General features: G+C 37.2%; 1 long non-coding RNA gene across 9 annotated transcripts in view; it reads left to right on the top strand.

The window, feature by feature from the left end:
- Positions 1-18,047, top strand: part of LOC121922518 — an 85,940-nt gene that overhangs the window by 42,156 nt on the left and 25,737 nt on the right. For 4 of the 9 annotated variants that reach the window (XR_006102179.1, XR_006102171.1, XR_006102174.1 and 1 more), the window contains 7 exons: positions 887-1,054; positions 3,448-3,571; positions 5,008-5,777; positions 13,248-13,444; positions 13,775-13,932; positions 15,402-15,518; positions 17,199-17,344. This is a non-coding gene — a long non-coding RNA (uncharacterized LOC121922518). The remainder of the gene's footprint in view (positions 1-886; positions 1,055-3,447; positions 3,572-5,007; positions 5,778-13,247; positions 13,445-13,774; positions 13,933-15,401; positions 15,519-17,198; positions 17,345-18,047) is intronic. The other 5 variants (XR_006102173.1, XR_006102172.1, XR_006102178.1 and 2 more) reach the window with 5 other exon arrangements.

Here is an 18,047-nt window from a genome sequence, read left to right on the forward strand (position 1 = left end):
CATTGAAAACCTCCACCCAAAATCTTTGGACTATTTGACAGCACCACCACATGTGAAATAAAGTACCTATATCATTACAATTTCTCCCATACCTGGGCAGATATTTGCTTATTTATATAACTGAGGCCCATTGAAAACCTCCACCCAAAATCTTTGGACTATTTGACAGCACCACCACATGTGAAATAAAGTACCTATATCATTACAATTTCTCCCATACCTGGGCAGATATTTGCTTATTTATATAACTGAGGCCTGTTACAGACTGCCAAAATAAAGCTGCTTCGGGTCTCTTTGGAGGTATGCTATTTAAATGATGCATGGGTCCTAAGAGTCCGGAGGTCGCGCCAAAGCCACACTCCATTCCTAAGCACTGGAGTGCAGCTTTGGTGCAGCTTCCGGATTCTTAGGATGCATGCATCATTTAAATAGCATACCTCCAAAGAGACCCTAAGCAGCTTTATTTTGGCAGTCTGTAACAGGCCTTCGTTTCAGTGAAATAATATACCATCAATAAATGCTTTTATAACACTGGTAATATATTTTTTAGCTGAAACTGATTTTAATGGAGAAGCTTTTTATAACTAAGATCATAAATCTTCTTCTATTACCAGCTTTAGATCTTTTTGCCAGACAAGCTTTGAATCCACTGCAAGGCTTGTTTGTTCTTCCCCATGAATAATTTTTGCCATCTTGACCATGCTATGATATTTTCTAGCTACAGCTGGGAAATGTTGGAGGGTATATTGAAGAGTATTTGTATTTTCTGTTTTTTAAAATTCAGATCAAGGGTTCTGCACTGCAGGCTGTGCAGGATCTGTAGTTTACATATGTTGTCTTGTACCTATATAAGATGAGCTTAGATGTTTTTTTCCTTTAATTTTAGACAAAGACTTTGCACCACTAAAGAACACAGAAGCCTCCTGCTTTCTCCAACGAATTGGCTAAGTGACAAGACACTATCCATTCCCAGGAAGTGCTGGCAGCTGGCCATATTGGAGGATGCATATTGCTTAAAAATAGAATAAAAACACCTGGCTACTTTGTATATAAGGTAAGAGACAATACTTCATCTAGCCTAACCCTACTGAGTAACATTTATAAATGTTATTCACTGGCATAAAACCTCAAATGTCATATTTTTTGTGCAAACCATACAAAGTTAACTTCATTTTACTACAGGTATTTAAAAAAACAAAAACAAATTATAGCCAAAATATGATAATAAGGAGTTGGTCATTTTCCACGAGATGAGGACTCAGCTCACAGACAGCAGATACCCCCCTGCCCCACCAGCATTTACCAGAGGAAAAATGGTTCTCTTTCTCTCCTTCACTACTAAACTCCTTGATTATAAATAGTAAAAATTCAAGTAAATATTTTTTTTCAGATTTATTTCTTTCCCACCTTTTCCACCTAACAGGTCAAAATTAGTTACATGTAGGCTATGTCTTTGCGATCTGACAAATGGCTCAATTACTTAAATGCAAACACTTGACTCAGTTCTGGGACTATTTCAGAACCTGTTAATGGATATATTCTTCTTTCTGAAGAATAAACAGGTTACAGTACTTATAAATAGAACAGCCTAGCATTCTCTCAGACATTCACTGTGCATGAGAAGGATGACGTGTCAGAAGTCAAAGGTGAGAAACCATCTCTGGCCTGTTCTTCTGAAGAGCCTCTGACTGCTGTTTAGACCAAGCTCTTGGAAATAATCCATTGACAGGTTTCCTGTCAGGGGATTTGTTAGTATGAGAGCATGTCTAAGAAAGTTTTTTTTAAAAAAACAACACAAAATGGCTTTATTTCTTTTGCTGACTTGCAGAACTCCCGCTTTTCTAAAACATATGTATTTAAAATATCTTCTGCTAGAATGTGTGAATTCATACTTGGAGACACAATCAATAGAATAAGTTTTGATTCAGGGGACAGAATCTAAACGTAAGAATTCATTAAGCCAAGCTATATTCCAAACTATACCAGCAGAGAGTCATCTAGAAAAACTGACATTTAGATGATAAAAAAGATTTTGAAACTTTGATAACTGCCTGAAGAATACTGTAAGTCCTTGAGCTAGACACACACTGTGAGAGCAAAACTATTAAAACAGAACAACAGACCTAAAAGATCACTGCTTGCTTTTCATTTATCACATGGTCTATGCTTGTATGCATGAGAACCAGTGTGGTGTAGTGGATTGACCCTTGGACTATGATGATGGAGAGCAGGGTTAGAAACCCTGCTGAGCCATGAAACTCACTGGGTGACCCTGGGCAAGTCATACTCTCAGCCTTAGAGGATGGCAATGGCAAACCCTCTCTGAAGAAATTTGCCAAGAAAGCCCTGGGATAGCTTCTCCTTAGGGTCACCATAAGTTGGAAACAACTCGAGAGCACAGCAGCAACAGCAACAGCAACAACAACATTGCATGTAGCTCAATACAACAGACTTCAGGTACATCTACATTGTAGAAATAATGCAGTTTGACATCTCTTTAACTGCCATGGCTCCATCCTACAGAATCCTGGGATCTGTGGTTTTGTGAGGCATCAGCACTGTTTTGCAGTGAAGGCCAAAGACTTTATAAATCCACAAATCCCAGGATAGCACTTAAAGTGTTATCAAACTGCATTATTTCTACAATGTAGGTGAACCCTGTAGAACTGGAGTATTATATTTGTCAATGCTTTGCTATTACCATTATTGTAATAACAATGTCCTACTACTACCCTTTAACCTATCCATGACTCCAGCTGAGCATAGCTCCAAAGGATCAATGTCACAAATGCCACTGCTTCTCCTTTGGTCATATCTCTTAGACTTTTTCAGCCCTCATTTATGTCACATCATTCTCTCCTTCCTCCTTTGCACTGAGTGTATCCCTTCATTTTACTTCCCCAAATCAAGGGCTCTACTCTTCTATCAGCCCCTGACCTCTTCTGATCAGATCTATCTACTCTGCTCCTGGGGTCATCAGTGTCAGACCTCTCTGTCCTTTCCCCTCTTTTTCAGCTCTTGAGTTACCTAAGAAAGCAGATATTCTTCTGGAGGTTTGCATGTATCATATGCCCTATATTAAGTATTCCTATCCCACATTTTTTGTGCTTATGTGCACAAAAAATAGAGTTTGGACATGGATGGTTGACATTTTCCATCAACCACAAAGCTTACTGGGTGGCCTCAGGCAAGTATTCTCTCTCATTCCACCCAGTCTTGGCCTTTCAAGGTAGTTGTGAGGATAGACAAATATTTATATGTACATCGTAGCCATAAGGCTGCATGTTGAAATATTTTAAAAAATAAATGATACATAATAATGTTCCATTGCGTGGCAGCAGCATATCGTTTGAAAACTAAGATGCTTGGCTCAGTTATGTGAACTATAAATGTTAAAAGCCCTTTTATTTTCTTTACTGAACAATGGATGTTCATTTTGATTTTCAGAATGTGCTTTGCCAATTTCCTGTTAACACTGACTACCTGCAGGGATCCTAAGAAAATGGCTTACAAGAAGTCACCTGCATCCTCTCGTTTCTTTCCCTGGAACCAATGCACAATATCACCACAGGTAAAAATAGTCATTAGTTATCTGATTGCCATTCACTGAGTAAAGGATACACTCTTCTGATCTAGTTAATTTTGTGTAATTCACACTTTTATAACCTGGGAGATGGGAATCTCACCTTCTCTGTATGGTTTTTAAAACTGTCTTTCTTCTATACCCTCCGCCACAAAAACCTACAAACAAATAAATAAAACAGTCTAAATAACTGTTTGCTTTGGTCAAACAAAACTCAGTGCTTCTTCGCTTGCTTCTGCTGCATAGACAAACATATCCATAACCACATTTGTTTTCCTCATAGGAATGCACATCAAGAAAGCTTGTGTGCAACTAGGAATGGTTTTCCTTGCCTTTGACATCTTGAATGTAAATGAAACTTTATTTTAACAACAATGACAACAACAAGCCATACCCTGCAATTGATACACAACCCATATTTGTTTGGAGATGAGTACCATTGAGCTCAATGGTGCTCAATCCCAGGTAAATTCCATAGAATTGCAGCTTTATTTTATTGGCAGAAGACAGATTCCCTTTGCCAAATTCAGGTTTGTTGCAAGTTTTCTTGATGTAGTTATATAATAATTCAACAACTTCAACTCTTCCATGACCCTAGTGTTTTTGTTGTGTGTAAAATAGATGAAAAATAAAAACAGAAAGTGAAAGAGAAATGTTGTATATAAAATGCTTCTTGGACCTTAAAAAACCCCAAAACCCAGAAGTATCCTTAGTGGGTGTAAAATAGCATGACAGAAATGGCTTTGCTAATTTATTTTCATGATTGCCAAACACAAATATGCCCCTTCTGTCTTTAATTACAATGGCAAAATTCCCCATTTACCTCAAAGAGGGTAATACTGGAATCTTATGATAACATTTTATCTTCTTTATTTCCCTCAAGTTCAATTTTGGAATGATACAAAATGAACTCATTCCCCCACCCCATACTTTGTATACCAGCTTTTTATAGGAAGTAAAATGAAAGCGACTGGTGGCCCAACATTTGAAAGTGTATCATCTAAATTAGGTTAGCTGTGATAAAATGTGTTAGCATAGAAGTGAAAATTCTAGATGAGCTATTTATTAGAATACAATACCTTCTTAATCTGTAGAAAAACATACAACTAATAGACCTCAAATTGTTTCCTTAGTCTCAAGGTTTCCAAACCTGTGGAAACCTCCAAGGATACATCACAATTACAGGAGTAGTTTTGGTGGGGTTTTAATAACTAATATAATGTGCTTTGAAGTAATGTGGTCTCACACTGTAATCTACCATCAAACACCTAAACTAACAGAAAAGGTAGAACCATCACAATGGACGTGGTGGAGACGGAAGTGTGTAATCAGATAAATGAAAAGAAAGTTTTGAAAAGGATTGGAGGGGAGTAACAGGAGATATTACTGATGTGTTTCTTACTTGATTGTTGTTTTTCTTTCAGTAAAAGTTCTGTCAGCTGGGGAGAGTTGTTCTCTTCTTTGAAGCTAGCTCTTGTTTCTCTGAAGTCAGATTCCTTATTCCCAGGGCTCCACTCTGCAATGCCAGCACAAACATATACCAACAGCTGCACAGCACTTTCAAAAGTTAGCAAGAAGCTATCAAGCAATTACTTATTCCACATAAGATCCAGGACCATGATTTTCATGTTGCAGGCCTGAACGTTGGGGAATGAGGAAATCAAAAATGGTGAATCCAGTCAGCAACTGCAGAAATATATGCAAACACTCATGTGGACTCAAAAAAGAGAGTTATACCTGTATATAATTGGGAAAAAAACAATACTTCATAGGTGAGAGCAATGTGCAAAGCATATCCTTAATCAAATATTTGTATTAGATATTCTCCCTATTGTGAGCCACTGATAAATTATCCAAGCCTAATATTGGGTTGGACTTTTCCTGTTTTGTGTAGACCCATTGAAATCAATGGGATTTAAATCAGTCATGACTGTTTTTTTAACTGGTTTTAATGGGTGGACTCTAAGCATCTAAGCATTTTAGCATAAGCTAAGTCTGGATACTACTCACAATTTCAAGTTCAGGATGCACCAGGTGTATAATATAGTAGGATATGAACATAGATATGTGGCTACTATATGAGTACACATAAGAGGTAATAGGATAGTAATATGTACCTACATGTGTGCTTGCATCTCTTCATCCTCTACAGTACTGCCACATTAAAAGAGCTATTCGAGGAACTCCAGAAAGGGTGAGTCTCTGATCGCTCGTATTTCTGATTTTTCAGACTATAGTTCCCAAAATCTCTTACTATTGACTGGTGGCGTCACTAGGGTTGGCATCACCTGGTGCTGTAACTGATGGTTTAACCCATTTACCTCCTCCCATATCACACCATACAGAACCCTTCGAAATGTTTTTGTACTAATGTTACTTATAAATCGTAGTTCTTATATATCACTGACTTTAATGGCAATAGTTGTGACATAAACAACTAGCAAAATGAAAATTATACCTTTAAATTACAACATCATACTCACACCCTAAATGTATTTACATGTACATAGTTGCATGTGATTAAAGTGAAAAACTGATATTTTTTAAAGAAAATTGAAAAAAGTTTTTTAAAAATAAAATAAAATTAAAAAACTAAAATTATTATTTTTTAAAAACTGGGGCCTCTCTTTTCTTTTCCCACTAAGCCTCATCCCACTGACACCATCTCTTCAGCACTTTAAAGGGACGCAGGAAAATGACATAGCTCACTCCTGCTATAAGGCAGACCTTTAGGAAGCAGTGGTGTCACCCCTCATTAGCATGTCATTTGGTACAGTCCGTGTCCCCCATAACCCCTAGCGATGCCCCAGCTTTTGGCCATGATGACTGGGATTTCTTAAGGTTCAAATTGCAAACATATGGAGATCTAAATGGTCTCCTGGGCTCTAGGACTACAGGAATGCAGAACATATATGAATAGGTGTATATATGGTGATTACCCAATTAACATATTACTTACAACATGTTTGTTGGTCAAAAGTGAGTATGCAGGCTTCTACCTCATGAATACTGAACATTGTCGTTTATGTTATTGTTAATTTTTCTATTTGTATACTGCTCAGTACAAGAAAGCCTATAATGGTTTATAAAACCATTTAGGAATAGTTTAAAAATAATTAAATTAAATCAAAAGATTTAAACAGTCCACAAAAATAGCATCAACTTCCTTCTTGAGCAAGTATCTCATTGTTCTTACTTTGGAAAATATACTCCTGTTCTAGTTTGGACAATTGTATCCTGGGGGAACTGTGACATGTGTTGTGGCACCACCTTTTCCAGTTTAAGCTGTTCTGTGTTTATTGGGAAGGTCTGAATGGGAAATGTAACTGTGTTTGTGTGAAAGCAATTACAAAGGCCTGCGTATTCAGGATCTCAGTTTAGACAGGGTTCCCCATAGTATGGAGCTGTGTAACTACATTCACATGAATGGAGTCAAATTTCTCCTTCAAATCTTCCCTTGAAAAGAGCTATGCTGAACTACCCTGATTGCACGATTCCTCTTTCACACAAATACACATTACAGATTCTTGCTTGTGCTGAAAAAATATGGAAGGCTATTGTTTTTAAATGAATCTTGTTTTAATCTATTGGTGTGGTCTTGGATCCTACAGCAGGAAAAAGGTGGGATATAAAGCAAACATACAAACAAATAAACAAACAAGCCATCTTCATACATGTTATTTTTGTGTCAATTACTTGCCACATGTGTAAATATTGTCAATTTGAGAAGGAAAGTGGACTATAGGTTTTTTTTTTTTTTTTTTTTTTTACTGTGCAGTCCTATACAAAACTAATTCCCATTGAGTATAGTGGGATTTACTGCTAAGTAAGTGCATTCAGGACTGCAGCCTTGAAACCAAATGTGCATTCTGGTCAAGGGAAGTTTCACATTTGCATTACAGATCAGATAAAGCAGAAGTCAGTTTAACGCTCATGTGTGAAAATATCCTTAAATAGCAATGTGACAGAGCAATACAAGCTGAATATTTGGCACTGACATATGAACCCAGGAGAAGAAGAAGGGCATATTCTCAGCCATTCAGTTCTTAACTATATATGAACCATGGGACATGAAGACTTTTGTCAGCTGTTATTTCCTAGCTGCTTCACTATCTGGTTTAAAAACATAATTATGGAAACGCAAGAGAATTCATAAAGTTTGATAGACTGCAGATGGCAATTATGGTTGCTGCACGAGGAAGATTAATTTAGTAAAAGAAAATATACCAAAAATGGCAATTTTCTTGTGTGTGTGAGAGATGATGCAGAAGATCTCGAGCATCAATTTCCAAAGTAATTCTGATGTCTTTCTCAGTTCTGAAAAAGCACTGACTGTCTGTCTGCATGAGGTGATGCAAGAATAACTGAGGCTGTGAACAAACCAACCTCTTTGGCCAAAATGCTGAGTAATTCCTGCTTACTGTGGAAACTATTTCAAGGGCAGTTTGATTCAAGTTCAGTATTTATGAAATAATCTTGGGTATTAATTCTAATAAAGAGGAGAAAACCTGAATATAAATATTAAATTTGTTTTGTTTGTTTGTGTTAGTTCCATTTATAAGGAAAATTCAAAGACATAGTCATGTTAGTCTGGAAAAACAGTATACAAAAGGATGTTGTATCACCTTTGAGACTAAATGAAAGAAAAAAGCTGCTGGCATGAGTCTACTTCCTTAGAGGCATTAGTGTCCCAATCTGGTTAGATGCTGTTCTTGAAGATGACTTGTAAGTGGCACCTAGTGTAAAATGCGGCAGCTGGATAGCTGATGAGAACTTTTTATAGAACACATATAATACTGGTTTTGAAGGAAATGCACTGGCTTCCAATAGGTTTCCATTCTGAATACAAGGTATTAGTACTGACATTCAAAGTTCTAACCAGATTGAGACTTTGAAACATGAAGGAGTGCCTCCCTCCCTACACGCCTGCTCAAGGACAGTCTGTTGGATGGGTCCTCTTCTGCATGCCACATATGGGGGTCAATACACTATATGAAGACATATGCTAGCCTCTTCTTACTGTGGTGACTTGATGACTGGAGGTCTATTTGACACCAAAAGAGAAAGGTAAAGATTTCCCTTTTGACAAGAATATCTAGTCATATCTGATTGTAGGAGTGGTGCTCATCTCCATTGCTAAACCGAAGAGCCAGCATTGTCAAATACAATTATGTGATCATGTGGCCAGCATGATTGCACAGGATGCTGTTACCTTCCCACCGAAGTGGTACCTATTTATCTACTAGCACTTTTACACGCTTTACTTTTTTAAGCTGCTGCACATGGGCAAATGTATTTGTTGATGTAATTCTCAGGAGTTTTTGTGGGTTTTTTTTGGCTATGTGGCCATGTTCTTTAAGAGTTTCTTCTTGACGTTTCACCAGTATCTGCGGCTGGCATCTTCATCTTCTCTGAAGATGCCAGCCACAGATGCTGGCGAAACATCAGGAAGAAATTCTTCAAGAACATGGCCATATAGCCCGAAAAACCCACAAAAAACTATGGATGCTGGCCATGAAAGCCCTCGACTTCACATAATTCTCAGGAGTTTTTAAAAATATTATTTTAAGTAATAAATCTTAGCGTTGAAAGGGACCACCTTTCAAGGGCCATCTAGTCCAATCCCCTGCCATGCAGGAATCCAAATGACATTTCCATTGCCCTGCCAATCTCCAGCATTAGTTGAATTATTTTATTCCCACATTTAAGCATGTTACTTTTTAATTCTAAGTCACATAGGAATAATTTGCTCCATTCTCTCCCTCCACTTTCCTTTTAAACAGTTTTTGGGTTGTAGTGCTTTAGTGCATAACTGAAGTAGCCATTTTGCACTACAGCTCTATGATGCTAAAAATTAATAATAAAAAATTACTTTAAAAATTGTAGTCCAGTAAAAAAAACCAAACCCTATGGAAGAACCTTAGTGTACATCCAAGAAACAAATAGGCTCTCAAAATAATGAAAGAAATGAATGTGGAGGTGACAAAAACTAGAACCCAGAGAGCTGTACTTTGAGAACTCATACTTCTTTGACTAATCTGGAGGAGCTCTTAGTCAGAAGAGTACCATAAGACTATTTTGTTATACAATACCATCATATCACCAAGGCATTTGGTGAACTGGACTACTAGTAGAAACATCTGTCTTGTGACCCCATCCCATTTGATCCATGATTTTGCAGCGAAAACTAGGATATAGAACAGACTAAAAAATGCTTCTAGGGAATCCAGAATTCTTTGTTCCTGCCCTACAGGTCTTGCTTTTGTTCTCAGCAAGACCACTTGATGCTGACTCTTAAGCTATCAGAACAGGGGGCTGGTACCATAAATGCCCTGTCTATTTACTCCTGCTCATTTTCTGCCTGCAGTGAAATGAGAGAACAATCCTGGGTCCCAAACAATGCTGCTCCTTTTCTATGGTGTCTCAGAGGCTGCTTCATGCAGCTGCAGCTGCTCTTGCTGTGGCTACTTCCTGCCTGTCTCTGATCTTCAGGTTCAAAGAGAGCCCTCTGGACAGTAAAAAGAGGCTTGCTCCCACTTTGTCCAAAATTACGTACTTGCCCTTACTAGTCTCACAGGAGGTGAAGGGAAATCAATCTGTCTTGCTTTGGCCCTGGGCACTGTGAACCTCCAATGACAATCAGCAACCACCTGAATCTTTACCATAGTTCTTTCAAGAATCTGCTATTAGTAGCTACATCTAGCGAATGAAGAGATGCAGAAGATAATTGACTATATGACTTTTATGATTTCATAAATCCTTTTCTATAAACATTGTGACTGAAGAATGTCTGTGAGGTTCTCTTCCCAGACTGCATCTTAGAGCTTTAATTGAAAAAAGTCCATCTCTTCTTTTCTGTCTCTGCATCATTCCACTTTAGAGTTGTTTTGATATGTTCCTGTTGCCTGACACTTCCTTGGTTGCATGGATTTCAGAATTATTTTGGAATATGCCTTTCTGTTCTGGAACCAAATTGGGAAAAGATGATCTGATACCGATCTGCTACAATTTGGTCTGGATCAGACCAATTTTCTCCAGGATTTGTCTGAATCAGTTTGCAGTATAAGTACACACAATGGAATAAAATAAAGTTTTTCCCTCCATTTGGAGTAGCTTTCTTCAACTCGACACACTCCAGATATGTTTGCTGGACTATAATCTCCATTACCTCAACCAATATAACCATGTCTAGTACATCTAGTGGACACCAGGTTGAGGAAATAATATTTTCAGAGAAATTGTGAATCTGCCTACTGACGCCTACATGCCTGCAAAGTAAAAGACTGATGACTAATTGGAGAGAGGAAATACCTTCTTCTTTCTTGTGGGCTGGCAATGTTTTAATCACAGCTGTATGAACAAAAGTGCTGGGAGGATCATCTTTCACACACAAACTTAAGCAGAGTTGCTTTTGAGCTTCAGTCTTGACAATTTCTGGCTTCATTGTTCTTGTTACACTAGCTGCACATCTGTGTACTAAAGCATAACTAGTCTCCAACTCCTGTGTCATTTTACATCACTGATCCTTAAAACATTTGTGTAGAATTGCTCAGCAATCTTTCTAGTAATAATTCTTCCACCATTCCAATGAATTTGAAGTATAATATTGAATATATTTACTTGTGTGTGCAATACGGGGGGAGGGGTACAATGAATTTATAACACTCCTCTTATTCAATTACTGTCATATATCAAGATCAGGCTGCATATTTCAGAAAAATTGGAAGACACAGTTCAATGTATTTTTCTTTCTTTCAGAGATTTAGTCTCTGAAAATTGGTTCCATTTATTGCAAATTTTCTTTCTCACATGCACAGACCAAAAAGCATATGTGCAGTATGATATACCCATATCTCTTTCTATGCAGTCATTAGACTGAAAAACATTTTTGAAGTTATGTGTGAGAATCCTGCATAAATGGGATCTATTTTCTGCCTATCAGATGCTTCTTGGTAAAATTACTTTGCATTTCGGAACTGAAATATATATTACTTAGGCAACATACCTCAAATTCTGAGAACTTGATTCTCCCCGCTGTTTTAAAGGAAAAGCTATTCCTTATACTGATAATCTGCTCATCTCATGAGTTTTACTAGTATGAGGTGATGGTTTGTAAACATGCCCTTCATTAAAATCTAACTTACATGACTAGTTAATTATCTCTGCAGATGATGATAAGAAGTGAGTAGATTATTCATTCAATATTCATGTCTCACCCAATTCATGCCTCCTGCAAATGAACATAATTTAGGATACAATTAGATACCCAAACTGATACTTTCCTCAATGAAGTTAACAAAAGGTGTATTAAAGGATGCACAGTTGGAAAAGTGTGCCCAGTATGTATATGTATATGTATATGTATATTTATATTTATATTTATATTTATATTTGTAGTTTTATTATATAACTTTGTGTGTGTGTATGAAAAAATGTTTGCAAGGTATTTTCAGTGGCAAAATCTCTTGCAAAAATTTACATTTAAGATGCTTATACGTAAGAGAGCCAGTGCAGTATAGTGCTTTGGGTCTAGGACTAAGACACTGGAGACCAGGTTCTGAAGCACTGCTTGGTCATCAAAATTCACTGGGTGACTTTGACCAAGTCATACTCTCTCAGCTTCAGAGGAGGGCAAAGGCAAACCCTCTCTGAACAAATCTTGCCAGGAAAAATCCTTTGTTTTTTGTTTGTTAGCTGCCCTTGAGTCAGTTCCGACTCAAGGCAACCCCATGGATGAAACATCTCCAAGGATCCCTGTCCTCCACTGCTTTGCCCAGATCCTTCAAACCCTTGCCCACAACCTCCCTGATTGAGTCTATCCATCTGGTTTGTGGTCTTCCTCTTTTTTTTCTACCCTCTACTTTTCCTAGCATTATTCTTTTTTTAGTGATCCATGCCTTCTCATTATGTGGTCAAAGTATGATAGTCTCAACTTGATCATCTTTGCATCCAGGAAAGCCCTGGTCTGATCTGTTCAAGAACCCATTTGTTTGTCTTCTTGGCTGTCCATGGTATCATTAGGATCACCAAAATTTGGGAATGATTTGAAGGCAAGCAACAGAGATGATAATTAAACAATGCTTGTAAAAGTGAATATAGTTTGAAAAAAAATAGTTACAAAAATATGGATACATTTTTATATAGACTAAAAAAACGCAGTCTGATATGGGACCATAACAGAATGAGCTCTGATGAAAAAAGAAAAGGAAAAAAAAAAAAGGGGGGGGGAGAAAGAGTAGAGTGAAACTCAGTGAAATTGAGCTTTATGTATTTAGCCAGTCCTAATGATTATGTTCCATAGAAGCTTTTATTTCATCGCTGATTACAGCCTGCACATCATGAAAGGGCAAATATATAAGAAATTCACAGGTCCTTGAACAGCAGCTGAAGTCTAGGAATGTTGTGACCTGAAGCTGGATATTTAAACTGCTTCCATAGACAAGAACTGTATCTTTGGTAATAGAGCTATGCTTATTTATTTGGTATGTTTCTTGGGACATGTTTTTTTGTTTTTTGTTTAAAAAAGACTCCATGTTTCTTACAAGAAAACATTATAAGCAGCATATTACATTGAAAAAACCCTACCTGCCAACGGAGTTTGCAAAATTTTAATGCTCAAAATGTTTAACATTTTTATTTCTCTATTTCTGTTTTTACTTAATAGAGCACCTTTTGATTTTGTGATTTATAAAGTCCTGGAGTCTTCTAGAGTCTGGGTCTTTCTAGTTTTGTTGGACTGCAACTCCTATTATTCCATCTGATCACCAGAAGTGGATTCTCATTATACAGTTAAACAGTTTGATACCACTTGAATGGTCATAGCTTCATCCTACACAATCCTGGGATTTAAAGTTTGAAGAGGTATTAGAATTCTTTCTGTCAGAAAGTTGTAGTGCTCTAGTTCAGGGAACTGAAATAGAACTCTAGAAAAGGATTCTCAGTTATTTACCAACCTTCAAATTCTGCACAACCTACAGGATTGTGCAGTGTGGAAGTATCTGGGGTGTAGTATACAAGTGTCTTGTTGTGTAACAGCATGTTTTTGTTGTTTAAAAACCCCACAGTTTTTAAAACTTTGGAAGGTTCTGTAAAAGTGGCAAGAAGAACTTGGGTTTTCTTTTTTTTATTTAAAAAAGCTGATAAGACTACATGCTAATGTCTGTTACTTTTTGTTTGTCTTTCTTTCTTTAGACTGATACAGCCAAAGATAACGGGGGAAAAGAAAGCTTTTTCCCAGGCAAGCAGGCAACAACTTGAAGTTTCCTCTCTGTTGCAATAATTAAAAATTGATACCACAACACACACTGGAATGTGGAAAACAAACAGAGGTCAGAACCAGCTGACCCAAGGTATGAAATATTCTATTAAAAAAAAAACATCGCTGGGAGGGCGGGAAGCACAGGGCTTGACATATACTGCCAGCGGCCAAGAGCTCTGGATAGCAAAGCCAATAAGATATTAAAACCACTCCATATTACTTTGTTTTTTTATCTCCTGAACAAATAAATACTGAAAATATGTTTATCTGTTCTGTTTTACCAGTGAAAACACTTTCCAGAATGTATATATTAAGAGAGGATGTATAGTTATTTCACAGCACTCAAGGCGAAGCAAATATAACTATGGGGATGGGAAAAAGAGAGATCTTGAGCAAAAACAGGCTTTAGTAACAGGGGGGTCTTGCCTGGGCCATGGTGTACCATGTCCCACATGCTGATTACTTGAACAGACCTGCTGCCAAAATAAATTTTCCTTGGACTCTAGAGTTTATAGGATGTGCTTGGCTTGCCTTGCCAACACAGCAGTTTCTTCCTCATACAAACAATTCTGCTTTTGCTAGTCAGGATATAAACAGAAAGAATGCCTGGTTAATTATTTGTATGAAGGCAAAGATAGCTGAAATCTGGAAACTGCAAGATGGCTGAAAGATTCTTCTTTTGTCCATCTGGATGAGTTGTCATGTGTAGATTGGCACCATCCAAAGGCTACAAGCTGCACAGCATCTCCAGTGACCTGCCAAAGATGAGATTAAACCTGGGAAAGTGGTGGTGGTGAGGAGGAGGGGTACTTAAGAGTGGGAGATTTAAGCTATGTACACTCACATATGCATGTCCGAGAGGAAATCCCAGGGCTGACCCCACTGTTGGCTAGAATGAGTGAGCAACAAATAGTTAGCTGTTTCATTTGTTATTGTTGCACTTTTTTGTTGCTAGCAAAGGGAAAGGCATGTGGGTTTTTCTGTCTCATGTGTTGGATACTCTGCCTTGATAGAGAATGGATGAGGTGCCATTGCTGTTTTGACACAGGCAGAAAAATGTCTTAGGTTAGTCCTGGGAGATCTTGTCGTGTTTAAAATCAACACCAGGCTGGCAAGATTGGTCATTTCAGGTAGCTTCTTAGTAGTGGAGAGAGAACAGACTTCCATGAGCTCTCTGTGGAGAGGATTTCAGGGTGTTTAGCCACAGCATGTTCAATTTCAGTGTAGTTTTGTTGCACAAGAGGATGGTGACCCACACCATTATGTCCATCTCTTTGTTTTGTATGCTCCCAGTTTTATTTTTAATTCCTTGCAGTGGTAATATGAGAAACACAGAAACAGAAACAATATTGTGGGGCAGAGACATAGATTGGCATATTTCTATTGGACAGATTTGGCTGGTGTTGTAGTTGCACCCACTTGGAGAATGGTAAAAAATTCCATAAAACATTTAATTATTTAATTTATGATCCTCCTTTCTCCACAGGAGTCAAGAGATCAAAAGGCCATCTTAATGCTTGTTGGATCCATTATACTATATGCTTTTTTTTCCTCTGGCAGATGATCCAATGTTCAATCTCCAGGATCTCCAACTTTGGTTTGGAAAGTCTTCTCTATGAAAACGTGGCAGTTATTGCCAATTCAAGTAGACAATGGATACATACATTCAGTTAGATGGTATGTTTTTAATAAAAGGAGAGTGTTTCCAAAATTAAGTTCATGCTTTTTGGTAAAACATAAAGAAACATAGTTTAAGAGGTCAGTTTTTCAGTGCAATTCTAAACCACTTAAGTTAATGGTTATTAATATTGTCCAAACAACAGAATTGATGGAATTAAAGCTTTAGTGATAATGATAATTTAGTGATAGTGATAGTGTGATTTAGTGATCTCATTGTCCTAGAAAATGCTTCCATATTTTTATAGATTGTGGAGAGGCAATATCCACTGCTTACTTATCAGACAATTATATTTTTCATATAAAATGGAAAGTGCTCCTCTTAGAAGATAATTCCCTATGAAGCTGATGAACATAGTATCAGAGAATGACAAAGTTATGTTTTGGGACTGCAACATCCAGAATCCTCCAGATAGCATAATCAGTGCCATTGCTGGTTGGAAGATTTAAGTGTTGCAATAACTAATTTTGCCAAGCTATGCATAATATAGCAAATATATTTTTGTAGACAATTTCTATGAGTTGGTGTAGGCTATATTTCAAAAGAAAAAATTCCTCTTAGTATTTCTTATTTCTTTAATACAGAAAACTGTATGGAATTCTTTGGGTCACCATGAGTCGGCAGTTTGACTAGAAGGCATGTGCATGCGCATGCATGCACACATACACATCTTGTGAGGTTATTTGTGCTTGGGCCAAGTAGTGAGAAGAAGGAGGCTTCTTTTCTATTGGTATACATCTACTTCTAGGAGGCTATAAAAATGTTTTATCGTCTTTGGTTAACTAAGGATTTTGTAATGTAGACTTCTTCAGTGAGATGGTTTCAGTCCAGATGTTTTGGACTACAACTTACACCACAATAGGGTTTTGGGGAGTTGTAATCTAATATATCTAGAGGCACCAGCTTGGGAAGGCTGTTGCAATCAGAGCTTGCAACTTAATAAGAATATCTTGATGTGTCACCCTCAACTCCTGAGGAAAATATGTTTATATGTAATTATACTTGCATTCAGGATCTGGACTCATTTTAGCTTTGCTAAAAGAGATGCATACCCTAGTTGGTGTTCTTTTAGGGTAATAAGACATCACAACCAAGCACTAGAAGATGTATGTCAGATGGCTCTCCAATAACATTAAGGCAGCTGATATATGGGATATTGAAGGCAGATTAAGTTGTTAATGTATATTAGTATATTCTTAATTTCCTTTTAATTGAAAAAGACATATTGACTTTAATTAGAACCATTTCACAGGAACTGTCAATTAGCACATGTCAAACTAGTTAATTCAGAACAGAATTCTTTTAATTAGGGTCTGCTTTCCTTTAACTGTGGGGCCAATGAATTCAGCTTTCCCTTACCACAATTTTAAATGTCTCTAAGACATACAATACAAATGTAGTCTCTTATCTATTATTAGAAGCCCATATGGACAACATTAAAATGATGATGCTGGCATTGTTCTTCAAGCACAAATCGGAGCTTCCATTATATCTGCTGTAGGAAAAAAAAAGACAGAATAGAGAGAAAGCTTTCAACAAATGCTATTTCAAATATATGGATCTATCTCACTTCAGAAATGAATGATATTATGGGGTGTATGAGATAAAGGTTCATATTTATCTTTAATTTACCTGCTCAAATGAGTGAATCCATCCAAATGTGCTTTATGTTCCACCAGAAAACAGATATGATTGTCAACGGAGCTGATTGGACTCCAGTCAAGAAGATACTAATCCCAATTTAGAGCAGGGGTGGTGAACATGATGTTTGACTCTCCAGATATTTTGAAGCACTTCCCAGACATCTCAGCCACCATGGCCAATGGTAAGAGTTTATGGGAATTGCAGCCCAAATTTGTGGAGGTTGTGAATTCCTGTTTTAGAAACTAAGGAAAAGTTAATTTCAGTTGAATGTAAATGTCTTAATTCAGCACACTACATTCCCAGCCCTTTAGAAACTGGGGTGTTCATGTATACATTACAGATTATATGGTCCTGCAATCACATGTCTTAGATAAGAAAGTAACACCAGTTGCTGGAGACACGGAATGGCTTCCAGGTCACACCTTCACTCACGTACACAATCTTTGTGAAGTTTTTAAAAAACCTTCTTCTCATTCATTGTTAAAAATGCAGTAGGTGTGTTGCTGCCAAAGTTAAAGATTTAAAAAAAACCTCATTGATTTAAGTGGGTGAATGTTAAGCACATATAGAAATTTCTTCCATTGATACTAATGGGCTATGAAAGATTTTAACTGGGTAGAATGCCTCCAATATATTTTTCAGCACTATATTTTAATCCTTTAAATATGGGAAGGGGTCCATTTACATCAGTTTCCCATACTGTCGCCCACTATACTGGAGGCAATGCAGACCAATTCTGATTGGGGATTATGGAAGTTACAATGCAATACATCTGGAAGTCTGCTTCCACAACATACAGGCTATCCTTATGTTATCATGTTATGATTACACTTCTTACTTCTTGCAAAACCATTTTCCCAGGATTTTTCTTATGACATTCTTTT

The sequence above is a fragment of the Sceloporus undulatus genome, chromosome 2 (genome assembly GCF_019175285.1).
Source record: "Sceloporus undulatus isolate JIND9_A2432 ecotype Alabama chromosome 2, SceUnd_v1.1, whole genome shotgun sequence".
Taxonomy (NCBI): Eukaryota; Metazoa; Chordata; class Lepidosauria; order Squamata; family Phrynosomatidae; genus Sceloporus; species Sceloporus undulatus.